Raw genomic sequence first — 21,590 nt, 5'->3', positions numbered from 1 at the left:
TTGCACCTTGGGAGCTTTCTGGGTATCACAGGATGATAAGGCCAATGTCATAAGCCCTGCCCTTCAGCACAGTCAGCTCCTGTGGGTAAAATTAGCTCAGCTCTGCTCCAGCGCTGCCTGGAGCCCCAAGGCAAAATTCACCCCAGGCACAGCACGACCTCAGCTGACCCTCACTCTTAAGTAGGGTCCCTCATGCACCTCATTAGGGCCTGAGATGACTCATTGTGTTCTGCCTTGTCTCCGGTGCTGAGGTCACCTCTATGCTATACAGAAAGGCGGCTGTGAAGGAGAAGTAAAGATGAAAATGCAGGCAACAATTCTGCATTCGCTTCCTCCACGGCAGCTCAGCAGCAAGGATCGGAGTGCCTGCCTGCCTGCCTGCCTGCCTGCCCGCCTGCCTGCCTGCCTGCCATGCCAGCTGTGTACTGGGGAACTAAAGCTCTGCCGAGTTACATAACCCAGCTCAGGAGCAAATGTCAGACACTAGCCCAAATGGACTCCTGAAATTATCGTCCTTATTCTACACCGGTGGTGATGATATTGAGCAGCGAATGGGCCTATTTGATATCCTTCAGTCCTACAGAACACAGCACAGTAACCATGACCACAGAGGTCTTCTCTATACTGTCCCACCTGGTACCACCAAAATTGAAAGCCAACCTGAAATGTCACTGTCCCTTGCACCCTGCATGTTCTCATTTCTACCTGGCTAGATGTTTTATCACAACTCCCACAATGTCTTCCCTCTACAATGTATTACTCGGCATTTCTTTGCTCAACACATAGCACGTGCACACCTATTGTGGACTTGAGGGTACAGAAATGAAAGGAATCACTCTTGCCTTCAAGGAAGTGCAGCCCAGTTCACAAATGGCCTGAAAGGAAGGAAGCAGAGACAACAGTGGTCAGAGGGGTGGTCCAAGAAGAGGTGGTATCGCAGCAGAATCTTTAAAGGACTGATAGGGTGGGCAGTGGTGTTTCAGATAAGAGAACAGCCTATGTGAGGTCACGGGGGCTACAGAGAATCCCAGGTCTATTCTCAGATCACAGGATCACCCCAGAGATTCGTGAGAACAGGACGGAAGGAGGCAGAGGTGAAATCACTTCCTGACTCTTTCCATTCCTGTCCCATAGTTCATGCAAAGGATTCATGAATTTGCCCTGAATGAGGGAAGCATGGAAGGATTTTTAAAACAGGGACATAGCATGAACAGATTTGCATTTTTGGAATATCACTCAGGAAGAAAAGAGAATAGGATGGATGTGGATAAGAATAGAAAAAGAAGGCCAGATGAGACTGCCGAAGCACTCCAGGAGAGAGATGCTGAGGGCCTGAATGAAGGAGAGGCGGCAAAGGTAGAGGGAGGAGGGAGGTGGGCAGGATGTGGCTCCGTGGTTGACTCAGTAGGGTTGAGGATAGTCAGAGGCAGGAGTGAGGGACACAGGAGTCATCCGGAATGAGTCCCAGTGTCCAGGATTGGGCGATATCACTCACCAAGGTAACGATGCCAAAAGACACGGTGAGCCTCATGCAACTTTAGGATTTCCAACTGGAGCGTCCAAAAGGCTCATACGAGTATGCGTCTGAAGTGCAGGAGTTCCAAACTGGAGATAAACACCTGGGAGTCATGAGACAAAGCTCTGCAATGCCTATATTTATGAGATGCGAGGGAGACCAAGAGCCTGCTGAGAAACTCTGAGGAGAGGCCGGGGAGGTAAAGAAATAACAAAACACGCAGAGAAAGTGGGAGTAGCTAACAGAAACGCACCGCCAAAGCCAAAACACAGCATCGCTAAACAGGAACGCATCTGGGCCCCCAAGCCCAGGACAGGAACAACTTCCATCAGACCAGAATGGGTTGAGAAGCCAAAAGAAGGTGAGGCAGTAGAAACAAATATAAAGGCAGAGGAGTAAAGAAGCGGGATGGCATGCTCTCAGAAAAGCATGTCCGTATAAATCTTACCTCCTCTACTAGACACGAGCTAGAATGGCACTGTCCAAAAGGAACGGGATGCAAGCCACATATGAAATTGTTAATTTCCTGCAGCCACATTTTTTTGAAAAGCAAGAAGTCATAGGAGAAATTCATTTTAATTTAACCCAATATGTCCAAAATATTATCATTTCGAGAAGTCATGACCATAATATAATCTACTAATAACATATCTTACATTACTTGTTGTACTAAGCCTTTGAAATCGGGTATGTTATACTTAACCACACATCTCATTTAGAACTAGTCACATTTTAAACGCTAAACTGCCATACGTCATTCTAATTTAACTTTGATGAATCAGGGCTCAGCATGGTAGCTGGCGTGCTATTATGGTTTTATTTTCTAATAATATGACAAAATGAATGGAAAAATGGATAGACGCATTGCCACTTCATTGAGAAATTCAGCAAACTATGGCTTCGTTCTCTTTATCAACTATATAGTACTTTAAGTTTCTAGTCTTGGGTTATATTAGTAGTGCAGCCTTGCTATAATTTAATATTAATAGCATTAAGTTTCACTCCTTCTAAATTTCCTCTGTTGCTTCAAAAGTCCCAAATTTTGTCAGCCTCTAACTTTCTGAGGTCAAAACAATTCTGCAAAACACTAGTCAGAGACTACCACTCACACAGATCTCAAGCCAGCCACTTTACTCCTCTGAATGAACCTCAGTGTTTTCTACCAGAAGATGAGGATACAGCTCTTAACTCTGCAAATCTCATAGGCTCATTGTAAAACTCACACGAAACAGTGAAAACACCAACAATCTATACAAAAGCAAGGCAGAACCCCCAGGTACCTCTCTATTATAAATGTGTGTCATATGAGCTTATAATATAAATTTCAACCATGTCTACGTGCAGACATACATACATAAAACTCCACTTGGCTATCTTAATATAAGTATTTGACCTCCAACATCATTATACTTTCCTTCTTCCCTCAAAAACTACAGAAGTTGTGGTCAACCTGATTTTTCTAGGAAAAAGAAACTAGGTTGTCTCTGAGTCATCGCACTGAGGTTTGTAGAACTAAATAAAGCTTGCCTACAAAGCAGAGATGTAAACAGGCTGGGCGGGATGGAGTGAGCCTGGGAGATGGTACGCTTGAGACTCAGTTGCCTCTCTAGAGAGGGGACCCAGAAAGTGTCCTGTATCCTGTATGGGACTGACACCACTTACAGCCTAAGAATGAAAATGTTTCTCCAGCCCTAACAACTTCTAAGAGCTGAGTGGTAATAATTACTTGGCTCCATTCGGCTTTCTGGTGATACACACCAGAATACATATCTGGGGGATCAGAAAGGGTGTAAAGCTGAAATGAGGACTTCTTATGGACACAATTACCAAGCAGAGAGGAAAAAATTAAGATGATCAACTGGAATCTTGTACTGTCTAAATTCACCATCAATGTACCTCATAAAAAATCTTCCTTCAATAGCTCATGGCTAACTAACCAGGAATGAGGGCCACTCACAAACAGAGAGTAGGGAGCTCACCTAACCATTCAGCAGCCTAATTTTGTCAGAGAAGAAACAGTAAGAACCAGAAGAGTACATCAAGGGCCAAAGATGGTGGATGGGGACTTGGCCATGTCAAACAACATGTCAGTGGCATAAGCCTTGTTCATCAGAATCCAAATCTCTTGCTGGTTCCCTTTATGTGACTCCCAATTTTTTAAGCCAAATTAAAAACTACCCATTGACTAATCCAGCCAGATAAAACTATTGATGCATAGGTTGTAGAGTGTAACTCCAGGAAAAATTTAAAAATAGATCAACTCAGCTGCAAATGCCATTTTACCCAAACTCTATCCTACTAGCAGAAAAAGAAAAAAAAAAAAAAAAAAAAAAAACCAGAGCATTCCACTTGCTATTTCTCAATCACACATTTTCCACAGCCAACAAAGTTCTTACGGCAAAGCAGTCATCAAAACTAATGTCCACCAGACCACACATGTGAACATGTCACCCTTCAGTGCCCGACCACACACAGCAGAAGTCAGATTTGCGCAAATTCATGTCCTGTAAGGAGCAGTGGAAAGCAAGGCCAGTTTATAAACTTTTGTTGTCATCATTTAACAAATATTTACACGACACTTGTATATGCCAGGCAATTTTCTACATACTTTGGAAATATTAATTCATTAAACCTTTCCAATAACCTTATATAGTAGCTACCATTATCATTCCCATTTTACAGATAAGAAAACTGAGATACAGACACAGTGCTAGAGAGCGGCAGAGCTGGGAACTGAATCTAGGCAACCTAGCTCAAGACCAGCCTGGCCAACATGGTGAAACCCCATCTCTTACTAAAAAATATAAAATTTAGCCAGGCATGGTGGCACATACCTGTAATCACAGCTACTTGGGAGGCTGAAGCAGGGAGAATTGCTTGAACCCCGGGAGGCAGAGGTTGGAGTGATAAGATTATACCACTGCACTCCAGCCTGGGCGACAGAGTGAGACTCCATCTCAAAAAAAAAAAAAAAAAAAAAATCAAAAGAATGACACCTACCACCTACGTTACAGTGTGTGTGGGAGGAGTAAAAAGAAATATTGGCCATTTCTCCACACAAGTTATGCACCCAATACACGCTCCTCTCTTTCAGTCTTTCACTCCCCACCCCCCAATAGCTCCTTCTCTCATCAATCACCCCTCTTCGTTTGCAGCACCTATAGCCAAAAATAAACCCTTCCCCACCTCTGAGTGTCGGCACCCCCCTCTTTCACAGACCCTTTCTAAGGCAGGTGTCTACAAAGAGGACCCTGGCAGAGCTCACAGCTGGAGCCAACCACGTTCTCATGTCTGCCAAGTTCTGACCTACTTCCCAGCCAGCCCGAAGCAGGTGATGCTGGTACTGATTCAGCAAGGTTTTTTTTGTTTTGTTTTGTTTTTTGTCTTTTCAAATCATCTTGGACTTGGGACAGAACCCAGAATTACAGAGTCATGGAACTCAGAACAGAAGGGTCTACAAAGTCCAGGCCATCAGATACAACTCGTGTCATTTTATAGATGCAGAATTTGTGTTCTAGAGAATGAGGTGTCTTAGGCAAAAATAAATCAGAATTCCAAATTCCTCATATATCGGAAACCATAGTATGGCCCCAGTTACATCCTAAGAAAGGACCCTGGCCTGCCTATCACTCTCCCTCATCTCAGAAATTGTTCCTTATGGGCCTAGTGTGGTTGCTCACACCTATAATCCCAGCACTTTGGGAGGTCAAGGTAGGAGGATCACTTGAGCCCAGGAGTTTGAGACCAGCCTGGGAAACATGATGAAACCCTGTCACTATTAAAAAATACAAAAATTAGCTAGATATGGTGGAACATGCTTGTAGTCCCAGCTACTTGGGAGGCTGAGGTGGGAAAATCACCTGAGCCCAAGGAGGCTGAGGCTTCATTAAGCCTCAATCATGTCAGTGCATTCCAGCCTGGGTGACAGAGTGGGACACTGTCTCAAAAAAAAAAAAAAAAAAAAAAAAAAAAAAAAAAAAAACACTGTTGGACCACATCCTCTCCAAGCTGTGAAATTTTGGATATATGTGTCTCATCATCACCTTCAAAACATTATCACCTACTAACCAAAATAGTTAGACTGTGAGTCACTAAGCTTAGGTCTTTTCCGTAGGGCAATTGGTATATATTCTTTTAGTGTATGATCAGTGTTCATCTATGAATTGTTAAGCTTTTCAAAGATAAGGATCCCATTTTTGTGTAATTGTGTGAAGCAAATTTCATTTGTAAACACCGTAGAGTTCACGTTGCTAGCCTGATGAGGTTTTATAGTAATACTGTGATACAGGTGACAAACAAGGACGCAGCGTCTTCGATACTTCAACTCTCATGCTTCCCATGACTATGGATTTCTTCCCAGCAGTCCATTCATTCTAACAACCTGCTATTCCTCAAATCCCTTCCTTATATACCCTGTGTAGAAGCAGTTGTAGATCTTGTAGAACATTCTCAATGGGGATTCCTCTTTGAGTTTTAAGAATGAATCTGATTTTTCCAAAAGTCACCAAGAAATAATTCCAGTGAACAAGAGCAATGACCCATTTGGAGATGATCATGCTGAATAACACATGGCCAAATAATTATTATACAAAGATTTTAGGTGATAAGAGCATCATGGTTCTAAGTCATGGAGTGTTGGCTGACCCCTGAGGACTCCTTTAAAGAGGGAGATACTCAGTGAATTACTAGCCAGTACCAACTTTGCAGTAAGTCACAATATTTATCTTCCAAAGGCTGCCAAGAAAAAGAAATGTGCTGAGTTAGAGGTGGTACTCCTCTCCCAATTACTACTGCTCCTTTCCAAAAGAACAGAAAAGGTTCTTAAGTAAGAAATGCCACGTGATCCCCACTAAAACCTAGCACAATTGGAGTCACTGGCATATGTCCTCAAACATGATGACACTGGCTTTTCAGTTTTCTTCCCCTACCAAGCATTCATATAAAATAATTTAATGAAAAGGCTTTATGCAGAAAATGTTCAAAAGAGTATTATTTATAAGAGCAAACAACTGGCAATAACTCCTGTTCAACAATTTGCAAATGGATAAATTTTTAAAAATAGTACATCCACTCGGTGGCATAGGAGAGTGGCTATTAAATATATAGGAATTATAAAATAAACTAGAATATCTATGAATATTCAGTAGAGAAAAAAGAAAGAGCAAACAAAATTGCCTAGTCTTTAAAAATTGGTGAATAATATTTTAATGACCTATCTGCTTTTGAATAATAATAATGATGAATAACAGTAATGACATTACTCAGGAGCTCCAGAAGGGTGCCTCCGTAAAAGCCTGGAAATATCTGAAACCATAATAAAAACACAGGGGTTTCAATAGAAGGAAGCAATTTGAAACTTGCTTGGGGGGAGAAGGGGGAAATTTCATACAAAATTATAGCTCAAACATGGAGAAACCAGTCTAAAATAAGAGAAAAAGCTGCTTGAACTTGAAGAAGACACACCGAACAGACTCCAAGCAGGCAAGAGAACAATAAGAAAGACAGAAGACATAAGAGATATGGTAGCAAATGTTTAATTTTTTTTTCTCTCAGCAAAAATAAAATACAGCCTAATATTCTAAGAAATAAGAAGAAATTTTAAGAAGAAGCTTATTATCTATTTACTATAGAAATAAATAAAATGCAGAATGACACTGAACAACTGCAAAAAAAATTAGAATGATCTATTAGATTTTGATGCTAAGGGAAAGTTCAGTCTCCTATAAGTGGCTTAAAGGTGGTGACCTCAGAACCCCAGAAAAGGAAATGAAACCACAGCACATGACTTAGCCCTGTATTGAGCAACATTTACCTAGAAATCATAATGTAAATATCATTTATTTTTTTTAGCTTTTGCAATCAAACCCCAGAGCACAGAAGACTTGGTTACATGTATCAAACTATTAATATATACATGTGCATATATGCATGTTTCCATTATAAACCCTACAGTTGCAAAAGGTAACCTAAAACATTATTGACAAGTAAATGTAGAGAGGAAAAGCAGAGGGAAATTCTAACATCTTCATCTTACAAAATAACGAGTGAAGCGAAACTGTCAAAAGCTGATACAGCAAGAGATTGAGATTTATGCATATTCTGTAAACATAAAGGAAAGCAAGAAGGAATAAAAGTAGAAATGTGACTGTCAAAACCTGGGAAGAGAACTGGGAAGGATTAATTGGATACTAATAAAGTCTAATAGGCATACCTAAAACGAATAACTCAAGAATGAGAGACGGAAGCATGTTATTTAGAAATAAGATAGTAAGCACCAAAAAAATTAAAAGCAAAAAACAGTTACAAGGGGTTGACTGTGGGTAATGGAACTGATCTGGGAAGAGACGGGACAGGAAATTGCTGTTTTATTATAAACACTTCCATAGTTTATTTTTACTATAAGCATGTATTACAGCATCTTTTAAATTTAAAAAAAAAAAAATCCTAGAAAAAAAAAATATTTCAAGCTAAAAAAGATCACCAACAGCAGGACTGAGAGGTCACAAAAGTCAAATGTGAAGCGGTTTTACTGGGAAAACCATTGCAAGACGTCACTCTTTTGCAGATCATCAAGTGCATAACAAGGTCCTCTTTTTAAGCCACGTAACCTTCTTTTAAGAACTTCTGTTTCCCCTTCTCTGCCCAAGCTCTTTAACTCTCTCCCAGCATCCTTCTATAAAATTGTCAACACTCTGTGCCCTTCAAGTCTCTTTGCTGGCTTCAAAATAAGAAGCAGTCCCTTACGAAAACTTGAAAATGTAAAGAATCCCTGAGGAAACCCCAAAATCAACAGACATCTCGGGCTGTGCAGCACGGTGGCCCAGAAGCACACCAAGGCCTGGGGGTTGGAGCTATATTTAGCAGCTCTGGGCAGACAACAGGCACTCCTGTTCCCTGGAAAGGAGGTAATTAAAGAAGGCAGATTGAGGCCTGAGGTGGTAAGTCTCAAGGAACTACGCCTCCGGGCACTCCCAACCTGCACCCTGAATAAGGAAAGAGGAACCCACGGGCCTGACACTCCTTTCCTACACCAGCTTTTCTTCTCTCAGGTTTCTAAAGCCAGGGGAATGCCAGTTGCCAGCCTGAGCACTTCTCTGTCTCATTTAAGACCCATTTATGGGCACCCACTCTGTGCCAGGCTTGGCGCTGAGTACTGCAGAGAGAAGAGATGAACCAGAACTTTGACCTCAGGGAGCTGACAGGTGAGATGGGTGTAAAGAGAACACACAGCGTTAGGTCAAAAATCATCCACACCGGGAGAGAAGGGACAGAAGCGAGGCTGCCGCGTGCTGGGATTCCTAGGGAGAGCATACGAGGAACCACGAAGAGGCTCGATCCGAACAAATGGAAATGATTGAAACGTGAAGAAAAAGCAGCTTTCTGAGGCCGGGCATGGTGGCTCACACCTGTAATCCCAGCACTTTGGGAGGCCAAGGTGGACAGATCACTTGGGGTCAGGGGTTCGAGACCAGCCTGGCCAACATGGGGAAACCCCATCTTTTTTTTTTAAAAAAAAAAAAAAAAAAAAAGGACCTTTCAGGAAGGTGGAAATTACACAAGCAAAGGCTTGTGTCAGCAAAGTGTGGGGTACATAGGAGGAAAAGAGAGTTATCCACTCTGGGTAAAACAAGGGCGGGTGAAGAAGATTAATGTCCATGACTCGCATTTATCAGACTCGATGGATATTCTCTCCTTCCCTACAACCGGGTCAGAATATTCCCCCCGGCTCCCCCATGTCACAGATGAAGAACCTGAAACTCAGGAAGGAGAAGCAACTCTGGCTGTAAATTAACAGAGGACAATTTCAAAACCAGGCCTCTTCGACTCTACAACTCAAGTCCTTTCCTCCTCTACCATCGAAAGAAGTATCAAAAGAAGGCCTCTCTGCAAACAGAGGTAGAAATATTCCAGAGACCATGCGCAAATATTTATCAGAGTTCACAGCAGCACTCTCACGGACGTCATTTTTAGGCATTTCCAAAGTTTCACACTGTACCTGTGACTGTGTTTAACAGCTCTCTCTCATTGTGTCCAAGACCCTGTCACCATCTCAGCATTGAGAGCCTTTGGAAACCTAGGTACTGACACTGTATTCACCTTTACCTGCACCAACCAGTCCCCCTTCCTGGAAGGCCCTGCCCAACCTCTCCTTCAGGCTAATTCTTAGTCATTATTAGCGGTCAGCTCAGCTTGCACCAGTCACAGAGGCCTCCATGTAAATGTTTATTGAATTATAGAATGTACCCATGTTCTTTTTCTACCATCCTGGGGGGGAAAAAAAAAAACAAAAAGTTTACCAGAGTCCTATTAACTTTAGAAAGAAGCCCAGGAGGCTCCCTCTTCAACTCCTTTTTATTCAATTATTATTCAAGGCTCACATTAGGGTCTGACCTGCTTTTCCCACCACACAGCTCAGGATGGTGACCAGATGCCACCCTCCTACAACCTAAGGGAATGCCATATAGCCTTCAAAGCCCAGTTCAAATCCAATATTTAAAAAACAAATTTCCTGGTTCATTGAACGCATCCCTCTTGTAAACTCCCCAGGCGCACACTCGTCTCTTTCCCCATACTTCCTGGCACTGGAGAGTTTACCTATCAGTGAGTGGATGGTCTCCCTCCCCTCCTGGGTGGGGAGCTCCTGGTGGGACAGTTCTCACATCTGGGGCCTATCCAGAGCCAAATGCAGGGCACGTGGCAGGCATGAGAAGGCACAGCAGCAGGACTCTCAGTGCCGGAAGCGGGCCGTGAAAAGTCAAATCCTTCAGAACCTCACCGATGCCTTATCCACAGACTTTTACCCCAAGTATATTTTACAATGACAGAATCCTGAAATTCTATGACAGAATCTTCCAAACAAATTCACGTCTTGGAAACCCTGATGAATTAGAATCCCAGAGGCATTGCGATGGCCAGTCACACCTTCCACTTGATAGTCTCCCACCAAGAGGTACCATGGTCCCTGCCTAAACACCTCCAGCAACTAGAAATCTTATACCAGTTGATACAGTCCACTCCATTTCTGACGTCCCCTGCCATGGGTCCTTACACACTCGTGCAGTCTCTCTCTCTGGGCTTTTTCGTTAAGTTCCTAGGAGCGGCAGGTTAGAAGAGTGGCACAGAACCAGCTCGGGAAGCAGTGTCGTACGACAATCCAGGTCACGGACTTTAAAATCAAGCAGAACTGGGTTCACATCCCAGCTTGCCACTTGCAGGAGGTCACAAAACCTCCCCAGTGCCCCCCTTCGCCCCACCCCTCCCATGGCTGTTATAGGATTAAGGGAAATGACATAGGCAAAGTGCCTGGCCCAGTGAGCACTAGGTAAATGGCAGCTCTCATGTTCGTTAGTTCTATTCTGGTTTCCCATTCCAGCTTACCACATAATCAGAGTGCTGATCCCACCCTTGGCCTCTACATGAGGTCTCTATGCCCTTCCATAGGATGTCTTTGCAAAGCCTCAGCTGACGTCTCATTCTCTTTGCCACTGGCTGGGCACAACTACAAGCTAGAGGTTGACCAGGGTTGCCATTTCAGTGTCTGACACAGAGGGGACAGCGGAAAATGACCGGAACAAAGCTTCTTTCGCTCCGGCCTCTAAGGGCTGTCCATGACTCTGCAAAGGTAAAAGAAGACCCCAGATGCCTCAGCAGGTGCCTGAGTCACTTACAGCAGTCGCCACTGATGCTCTTCAGTGCCTCGAGCCTCTTTAATCAGCCCCAAAAGCAGACACCAGGAAGGGAGGCAAAGGTGGAGAGGGAACAGAAAAGATACTGCAGGACTTAGCGTATGTTTTCTACACTCCCAGCTGCTCAGGGAGGCTCAGAGATCTGAGGATGAGAGTGCAACCTCTTCATGCAGTTCCACTTGCACCCCAACCCTGCAGGTCGGAAACAGCTCGGGTAAATATGAAGGGCGTCCTCAGGCGGACGGTACAAAATCTAGGTCCGGCCTTGCTATTGAACGTATGTGACCTTCGGATGCTCATTGACCTCCTTGGGCCTCACTTTTCTCAACTGCACAATAGGATACTGGCCTAGACCACTGGTTCTTAACCAGCAGTGTGCGATGGAAACACGGAGGGAATTTTCTCTAAGTACTCTTGGCCCGGTCTAGTTATCAGAGATTTTGATGCCAGACTGGAGTGAGGGCTGGGCATGTGTGTATATATACATATATATATATATGGATATATATATATAGGCTTATGTGTGTATATACATATATACACACACATATATACATATATATACATATATAGATACATATATAGGCTTGTGTGTGTATATATGTACATATGTGTATACATATATATGGATACTTATATAGGCTTGTGTGTGTATATATATACACACACATATATATGCATGTATATATATATGTACATATATACACACACATATACATGTACATATATATGTACATATATATTATACTTTTTCTTTTAATTCTTTAGCTGGTTAAAAAAAAAATCACTGGACTTAAAGATCCCTATGTTGCCTCCAGCCAACACCATCATGTCTCACCCTCGGAAGATGTGTGTAAAGAGCTGGACACAGAACTGGGCACACAGCAGGTGCGAATTAAACATTTGCTACCTTCACTACCACAACCACTCCCAGCCAAAAGCAATGGCAGCCATGTAGATCTCAATAGGCAAGATGGCATCTGGTGCTATAGGGGAAACAAATTGTGTCAGTCAATTAAGGAATACCCATGGTCTATTGACAGAAGATCCCACCAATGAAAAGAACGAGGTAGGGATGACAATAAATAAGGATGTGATGAATATAGCAGAGGTGAGCTCTAGAGTAATGCTTCTCAAACTTTCAGGAACATCTAAAGACACAGATTCTGGGGTGAGGCTGAGAGTCTCCATTGGTAACAAGTACTAAGTGATACCCATGCCGCTGGCCCAAGAAGAAAACCTGGAGTTGCAATCTAAATGTAGGCATTGTGAAAGGATAAACTTGCAGCCTAAGGCAATCTTTTCACACAGATTTGCTGAGCATCTATTAAGCACCACTCAGGAAATGTGCTGAAGCTGGAAAGACAAAGAGCAGCAAGACTGAAGAAAGAGACATCTCAGCAAATACTCGCAATAAAATGTGCCGGAAATTCTGTATCAGAGACCTGGCCAAAATGCTGTGGGCATCCCAGCAGAAAGCCAGTGATTACATCTGCATTGCCTAAAGCAGAAAACTTTGAGAAATGGTGATGAAGTGGAAGAGAACATTGTGGAAGAGAACAATTACAAAATAGTATGTACATGCCAGGTGCAGTGGCATGCACCTACAGTCCCAGCTACTTGGGAGGCTGAGGCAGGAGAACTAATTGAGCCCAGGATTTCCAAGGCTGCAGTGAGCTATGATCATGCCACTGTGCTACAGCCTGAGCAGCAGAGAGTGACCATGTCTCTAAAATGTAATCAGCTAATTTTTAAATTAATTAAATGAGTTTTTTTTAAATTGCTTTAAAAGTACGTACAGAATTATTCCACTTTGGAGGCTGGAAGCAGGGTGGCAAACTGGTATTCATACAGCTTAGTACGTAGAAATACTTTTTATAGCCGGGCGCAGTGGCTCAAGCCTGTAATCCCAGCACTTTGGGAGGCTGAGGCGGGTGGATCATGAGGTCGAGAGATCGAGCCCATCCTGGTCAATATGGTGAAATCCCGTCTCTACTAAAAAAATACAAAAAATTAGCTGGGCATGGTGGCACATGCCTGTAATCCCAGCTACTCAGGAGGCTGAGGCAGGAGAATTGCTTGAACCCAGGAGGCAGAGGATGCAGTGAGCCGAGATCGTGCCACTGCACTCCAGCCTGGGTAACAAGAGCGAAACTCCGTCTCAAAAAAAAAAAAAAAAAAAAGAAATATTTTTTATATAGTTAAAAGAATCCTGAAGCAGCAGCAGAAACAACAGGAGGAGGAGACAAGAAACCATGTATGGTCTGTGAAGCCTGAAATAGTTACTAACTAGTCCTTTACAGAAAATGGCAACCTGTAGAGTAGAAAGGTGGATACACAGATCTAATTATGTAGCAAATTTCACGCCAATTGTTGCAAATGATTGCAGGTGGTTTTTTATTTTCTTCTACTTTTTATATTTTTCTTTTCTTTGAGATGGAGTCTTGCTCTCTTGCCAGGCTGGAGTGCAGTGGTGTGATCTCAGCTCACTGCAACCTCTGCCTCCTGGGTTCAAGCAATTCTCCTGTCTCAGCCTCCCCAATAGCTGGATTTACAGGCATGTACCACCATGCCCAGGTAATTTTTGTATTATTAGTAGAGACAGGGTTTCACCCTATTTGGCCAGGTTGGTCTTGAACTCCTGACCTCATGATCTGCCTGCCTCAGTCTCCCAAAATGCTGGGATTACAGGTGTGAGCCCTTGTGCCCGGCCTATTTTCTTCTTTATGCTTTTCCATGTTTCTATCTTTCTTCAAAAACAACATGTTTGCTCTGAAACTAAGGGTGAAGAAGTTATTGTCCTTTGTGCAAGGTAGTTCACATTCTAATAATGTACCTTAGAAAATGAAATCATAGGTGCAGGTAAAGAATTTTGTAAGAAGGATGTTGACCACAGTGCTATTTATAATGATGAAAAATTAGAATTATGGTATATTCTTAAGATGAAATCATATACAGCCATTCAAAATCACATGCACAAACAATTCTTAATGCCATAAGAAACTGCTCATGTTCTATTGTTAGGTGAAGTGGCAAGATATGAAAATGTTTATATAGTAATATTTAGTCAGTAAAATGCAAATGCACATAAAATCACGAAAAGCACTACTAAAGAAAGAATATCAGAAACATAAACAATGCATGTATCTAAATAGTGATTTATGAGTGATGCTCATTTTCTTTATATGGTTCCATATTTCTGAAATGTGTTATTACGGGTAGGTCCTAGGCTTATAACAGAAACATACCACAGACAGTAAGTTCGGGTTTATTTTTGCCTTCAAGTCTTCTTGAGGGAATATAAGGAGGTTCAAGAGGGAGGAGACAGCTATGCTACACTTTGAGGGATAAGTGAACAGTCTCCAGACAGGAACACAGGGGAAGGGCCCTCAGGCCATCAGGGTAGCACATGCTGCAAGAGAGTGAGACCAGGGACACCCTCAGAGCAGCAACGTCTGCCTCTGGCTGTCCCCTGCCAGGCATGCTCATGGCTCTGTGACACACTCATAGAGCATGCCTGGCAGGGGATAGCCAGAGCAAACCCTGGAAACAGAGGCAAGGTCAGATGATAGCAGGGCAAGGCATGCACAGAGCGAGGGATTCTCCCCATGGGCTACAGGAGGGAGGGAGTGAGGAGGCAAGAGGCCAGCTGGGAAGCCGAAGGACAAATGCCTTCCCAGACGCCTTTAATAAAAGCAGAGTCAGGGAGCACAGAAGCCCGCACCAGGAAGGGCAGGGAGATAAAGCGTCTTACGCTCATTGCCACTTGCAAAATGGTTCTCCTTAGTTTTCTTCAAACAAGGCTGTGCATATATTGGTATCCGGAAACGAAACTTATTAGTAAACCATATCAATACATTCTTACTGGTTAAGCATCACTAAGGAGCCTTTCTGACCTCCTCCTAAAAGTGGAAAGAACCAATGATCCCCCATCTTGCTTCACAAGTCATTTCTGACCGGTCAAGCACAGATGCCACACAAAAGACAACAAGGCCTGAAGGGGCCATTGTCTGTGAAATGGACCCAAGGCAGGATGAGGCTGAGTGGAAGAGGAGGAGGAAGAAGAAAGGCTCACTTGTCGGGGGGGCAGGGGAGATGTTGCAAGCTAACTGCTGGCCTCACTGACCCAGGATGCCCGTTTCTCACAGCCAGAGGCCACAATTTTGGAGGAGACAAGAGACTGCAGAGAGGCTGTGCTGAAGCTCACTCCATGTCTGGATTCCTGGCAGGGTAAGAAATGGAGTTCTAGTAAACCAGAAGGAATGTGCCTGGCAGGAGACAGACCTCTCAAGAGGGCTTTAAATGGAAATTCGAAGCAAGCGAGGAACTCTAAGTGCAGCAAATGCACTGGGCAAACAAGTGTGTCGCAGATGTGGGCACCTCAGAAGGGGAGCAGCTCTGGAGTCACAGGGGAACCGAGGGAAAGAGCGTCAGGTGGCACTCCAAGCCCGTAGGTGGCAATGGGAATAAGGCAGGAAATGAACTGGAGAGCTGAAGGCAGGGGCCGAGGACGCGGCCGCAGAGCTGTGATGGAGGGCTGCTCATCAGAGGCACAGGCACAGGTCAGATAAAGAAGCTCCACTGTGAAGACAGGAGGCAACGCAAGGTCGCAGCTGAGGATTCCATGCATGTCTTCAAGGTGGCAAACTCAAAAGCCTTGCAGGGCAGCATGCTTCTATGGTAATAGGGAATGGGGGGCGGGATACGTAGACCCCACATCAATGCTTTGAAAACCTCTCTCTGTGTGTCTCTCTCCCTCCCAGTCTCTCGCGTTCTGTCTGTCTGTCTGTCTGTCTCTCTCTCTCTCTCTCTCTCTCTCTCTCTCTCTCTCTCTCTCTCTTTCTCCCTGGCCTAACATATCTGCATGTCTACAGAAGCACCAATCTGCAACAATGATGCACTCTCTCAACCACGCTGCTGCTAGGAACCTTCCTCCATATACACACAGATACCAGTATTACAATACTTCACCCTGTGCCCGAAGTTGGCTTTCATGTCTGTTTCCTCTGTGGATCACAACCTCCTAGACAGTCCAAACATGGCTGTATTCACCTCTAGTCCCCAGTCCCTGGAACAGCAGAAAATAAATATGGAATCAACAAGTGTCCCGACGGGCACGGTGCTTCACACCTGTAATCCCAGCACTTTGGGAGGCCAAGGTGGGTGGATCACGAGGTCAGGAGATCGAGACCATCCTGGCCAACATGGTGAAATCCTGTCTCTACTAAAAAAAAAAAAAAAACATTAGCTGGGTGTGGTGGTGCACACGTGTAGTCCCAGCTACTTGGGAAGCTGAGGCAGAAGAATTGCTTGAACCCAAAGGCGGAGATTGCAGTGAACCAAGATCGCGCCACTGCACTATAGCCTGAACGACAGTTCAGACTCCACCTCAAAAAAAAATAAAGCGGCAAGTTTCCTTGCTGCCACACAAATGGGCTGTGAAGCTCCTTTTGCAAAGCGCAGAACATCTGATAGATTCTCACAATGACTAAACAACAGTGTGACCTGAAGTTAAGAGAACCATAAAGGTAAATGATTGCCAGAAGTTTAATCCAAGCAAGGCAGAGCAATATGATGCAACTGGCAGAAGTCAAACATTGGGAGAAGGAGAACGTATTCTCTTGAGCTGTGATGTGAACAAACAGAGATGCGAAATCTTAGAAAAGCAAACAGTCAGCAACCAGCATGGTGCTTACAGTCGTCCCTGGGCAACAGGAAAAAAAAAAAAAAGGGATAAATGAAGACACGTGGGCAATCGCCCTAAGGGGGTCTCTGCATGAGGAGGCGAACTAGGACTTCCAGAGAGAAATGAGAAGCACAAGGAGCGGGCTGGGAAAGACGCTTCCCTGTGGGCACAAGGTGTCCTCCGCTGGGGCCAGACTTCCCAACATGCCTCGCTCTCCCCATCTGTGAAATTGGCTGAATCCCTGAAGTCTCTCCCAGCAACAGAGAACCTAGAAACTCTGGGAGCTCCATCACAGCCTTGAAACCCCGTCTAAGTGAGACTGTGGGAGCCTCACCCTTCTTACACCTGTAAACTGAGGGCGCTGCAGCGTCAGCGTCACCAAAGCTCCCGAGTACACCTTTGCCAACGTCTCTGTGGATAAGAAAGGAAAAGAGCATGCATGGAATTGGCCAGGGCTTAGCACCGTCTTAAACATGACACAACCGTGCACATAGTCACATCTTCCCAGCACTTCTCTAGTATCACAGGAAGTGCCTTCCTACAGACGAGCACTTTAATCCTCACTCTAGCCAGAATAGGTAACATCAGCGTAATCGCCATCATCACTCTCGTTTTATAGATGAGAGAGCTGAGGTTCATGTGAGACCTTATCTTCCTCTTCCCAAGGATCCCCCAACTCCTAGCCAGACCTCTCCCAGCTCCTAAATCCATCATGAAGGACGGAAGCAATCACATTCAGTACTTTTCTGATCTAGTCTCTTTGCCACTAAATAAAGGCAGAAATCAAGGTAGCAGGATCAATCCTGCATTCAAATCACTGTACTGTCTGCCATCTTCCTGTGCCGGTCCGGGGAGCAGAACTGAAAATGTGCCTCGAGGCCCCCAATCCAAAACAGATGCCATCACCCTGGCCAGATTCTCCCACCATGCTCCAAGATTGGCATCCATCTCCTTTCAACCAGCCCTCCTTCCCAGGCCTGGGTCTACTACCTTGCCATGAAAATGAGGACATCTCTACTGGACTGCAGGCAATCCCCTCCCTGGGCTGGCCCACCCATTCAACCATCACTGGACCACCCCCTAGATGAGCTACCCCTTCAGACACGGAGCCTCCTGCTGCCTAGCTCTTTCTACCAGGCCTCCTCCTCAGATCAATGCCACCACAGCCCAAATCTTGCCATCTCCCAAGCAGATTTCCACTTCTTCCCAATTTCTATCCTTTCTCTAGCTCACTACTGCTTTCCTGTTGCTTAGGCTACATCTACTTCAAATTACAGCTCAGAGAGGGCAGGCGACTTGTTCAAGACTACACAGCCATTCAGAGGCAAAGCTGGGGCTTGAACCCAGCTCTCCCAATTCTTAGGCTTGTGTTTTCCATTAAATCCCAGCTGTCTCTGTCACACTGCTCAAGAAGCCATTGGTGTCTGAGAGGGTGCAGACCACATCTTATTCTCTTTAGTAATGACTATAACAAGGTCTATCATTCATGGTGTGTACACTGAGGGCCAGGTACATGTTCAGTGAGTTCCTGCAGCCCTAGGAGGGGTGACTGTCTTTGTTTACAGATGACAAATGTTTTCAGACTACGGCACTGCTATACCACTAGTCTAAATACAGTTCTGAACACACAGCAGTGGTCAGTAAATGTGGGTTAACTGATTTTTTTTTTTAATTGGTTGAAGAGAGGCTAATGGAAAGCCCTGAAAAATAAGTTTGTGACCAGATCAGGCAAAGGGGGTAAGACCCAGCTATCATTCTGCAGTAGAACTAAAAATAATATTGTTCCAGAACAATCTCTCGTGGCAATGTGAAGCAGCCCATGAGTTAGGATGCCTGGTTTTGACTCTACCTGACCCGACAGACTGTGCGACTCTAGGCAAGTCTTTTCTATTTCCAGGTCTCGTTTCCCCATCTTTATTTTTATTTTTTATTTTTTGCAAAAGAAAGCAAGCAAGAAATCACAGAAGCTGAACTAGATCATAGGTTCTCTTCAACATTGGTAGCACCTGTGAGCTTCTAAGAAATGTAAATTCAGGGGTCCCACCCAATCTACAGCATCAGAATCTCAGGGACGGAGCCCAGCAAACTCTCCAGGATGACCCTAACATTCCTTCAAGTTTGAGAACCATTACACTAGATGATCTCTATGATCCTTCCAGTTCCATCACTCTGAGAACCTCATGCTTTCTCAATTCAACAGCATCAAACTCCTCCCAATTTTGCCATTCTGATTTTGAGCTGACGTGAACTTAGGGTCAGCCGGCTCTCTTATCTGGTCATGTCTGATGCTCCCTCCTGCGATTAATAGAAAAGGCCCCAAGAAACAGACAGTATACTCCACTGCACTTCTTTTTTCCATTTACCACCTCAGTGGTACACATTCTGTCACCAATGTTTTAAAAAAACCAACATATACGAAAAAGCCCTACTATAAGCTTTGGGGCATCCTGGTAGTATCTTTTTAAAAACTGGAAAGGGAGTTAAATTAATAAAAAAGAAAAGGGAGAAGAATCAAACAGATGCAAGAAAAAATGACAAAGGGGATATCACCACTGATTCCACAGAAATACAAACTACAATCAGAGATTACTACAAACAACTCTATGCAAATAAACCAATAAACCTGGAAGAAATTGATAAATTCCTAGACACTTGCACACTCCCAAGCCTAAACCAGGAACAAGTTGAAACCTTGAATAGACCAATAACAAGGGCTGAAGTTGAGGCAGCAATTAATAGCCTACCAACCAAAAAAAGTCCAGGTCCAGATGGGTTCACAGCTGAATTCTACAAGACATACAAAGAGGAGTTGGTACCATTCCTTCTGAAACTATTCCAAACAATCCAAAAAGAGGGAATCCTTCCCAAATCATTTTATGAGACCAACGTCATCCTGATATTAAAACCTGTCAGAGACTCAACAAAAAAAAAAAGAAAACTTCAGGCCAATATCCATGACGAACATAGACGCAAAAATCTTCAATAAAATACTGGCAAACTCATTGCAACAGCACATCAAAAAGCTTATCCATCACAATCAAGTAGGCTTCATTCCAGGGATGCAAGGCTGGTTCAACATACGCAATACTATAAACATAATCCACCACGTAAACAAAACCAAAGACAAAAACCACATGATCATCTCAGTAGACGCAGAGAAGGCCTTTGACAAAATTCAACAGTCCTTTATGCTAAAAACTCTCAATAAACTAGGTATCTAAGGAACATATCTCAATACAATAAAAGCTATTTACAACAAACTTACAGCCAATATCATACTGAACGGGCCAAAACTGGAAGCATTCCCTTTGAAATCCGGCACTAGACAAGAATGCCCTCTGTCACCACTCCTATTCAGTATAGTATTGGAAGTTCTAGCCAGAGCAATTAGGCAAGAAATAAAAATAAAAGGTATTCAATTAGGAGAAGAGGAAGTCAAATCGTCTCTATTTGCAGATGACATGATTGTATATATGGAAGCCCCTATCATCTCAGCCCAAAATCTCCTTAAACTGATAAGCAACTTCAGCAAAGTCTCAGGATACAAAATCAATGTGCAGAAATCACAAGCATTTCTATACACCCATAACAGACTAACAGAGAGCCAAATCATGAGCAAATTCCCATCCACAATTGCTATCAAGAGAATAAAACACCTAGGAATACAACTAACAAAGGATGTAAAGGACCTCTTCAAGGAGAACAAATCACTGCTCCAGGAAATAAGAGAGAACACAAACAGACGGAGAAACATTCCATGCTCATGGTTAGGAAGAATCAATATCATGAAACTGGCCATACTGCCCAAAGTAATTTACAGATTCAACACTGTCCCCATCAAGCTACCAATAACCTTCTTCACAGAACTGGAAAAAACCACCTTAAACTTCATATGGAACCAAAAGAGAGCTTGCATAACCAAGACAATCCTAAGCAAAAAGAACAAAGCTGGAGGCATAACGCTACCTGATTTCAAACTATACTACAAGGCTACAGTAATCAAAACAGCATGGTACAGGTACCAAAACAGACATATAGACCAATGGAGCAGAACAGAGGCCCCAGAGGCAATGCCACACATCTACAACTATCTGATCTTTGACAAACCAGACAAAACAAGCAATGGGGAAAGGATTCCCTATTTAATAAATGGTGTTGGGAAAATTGGCTAGCAGTGTGCAGAAAGCAGAAACTAGACCCCTTCCTGACACCTTACACTAAAATTAACTCCAGATGCAGTAAAGACTTAAACATAAAACCTAACACCATAAAAACCCTAGAAGAAAACCTAGGCAAAACCATTCAGGACATAGGCACAGGCAAGGACTTCATGACTAAAACACCAAAAGCATTGGCAACAAAAGCCAAAATAAACAAATGTGGCCTAATTAAACTCCAGAGCTTCTGCAAGCAAAAGAAACAATCATTAGAGTGAACAAGCAACCAACAGAATGGGGAAAAATTTTTGCAATCTACACATCTGACAAAGGGCTAATATCCAGGATCTACAAAAAAAAAAACTAAAACAGATTTACAAGAAAAAACAAACAAACAAGCCCATCCAAAAGTGGGTGAAGGATAGAACAGACACTTTTCAAAAGAAGACATATATGAGGCCAACAAACATATGAAAAAATGCTCATCATCACTGGTCATTAGAGAAATGCAAATTAAAACCACATTGAGATACCATCTCACACCA

The 21,590-nt window shown here is 43.5% G+C and overlaps 1 protein-coding gene across 8 annotated transcripts in view; it reads right to left on the bottom strand.

Moving 5' to 3' along the window:
- LPP (LIM domain containing preferred translocation partner in lipoma) overlaps positions 1-21,590 on the bottom strand; it is a 736,333-nt gene that overhangs the window by 692,650 nt on the left and 22,093 nt on the right. The window lies entirely within an intron of this gene.

The sequence above is a fragment of the Saimiri boliviensis genome, chromosome 8, assembly GCF_048565385.1.
Source record: "Saimiri boliviensis isolate mSaiBol1 chromosome 8, mSaiBol1.pri, whole genome shotgun sequence".
NCBI lineage: Eukaryota > Metazoa > Chordata > Mammalia > Primates > Cebidae > Saimiri > Saimiri boliviensis.
The sequence above is the reverse complement of the archived record's forward strand: the minus strand, read 5'-3'. Positions and strand labels throughout refer to the sequence as shown.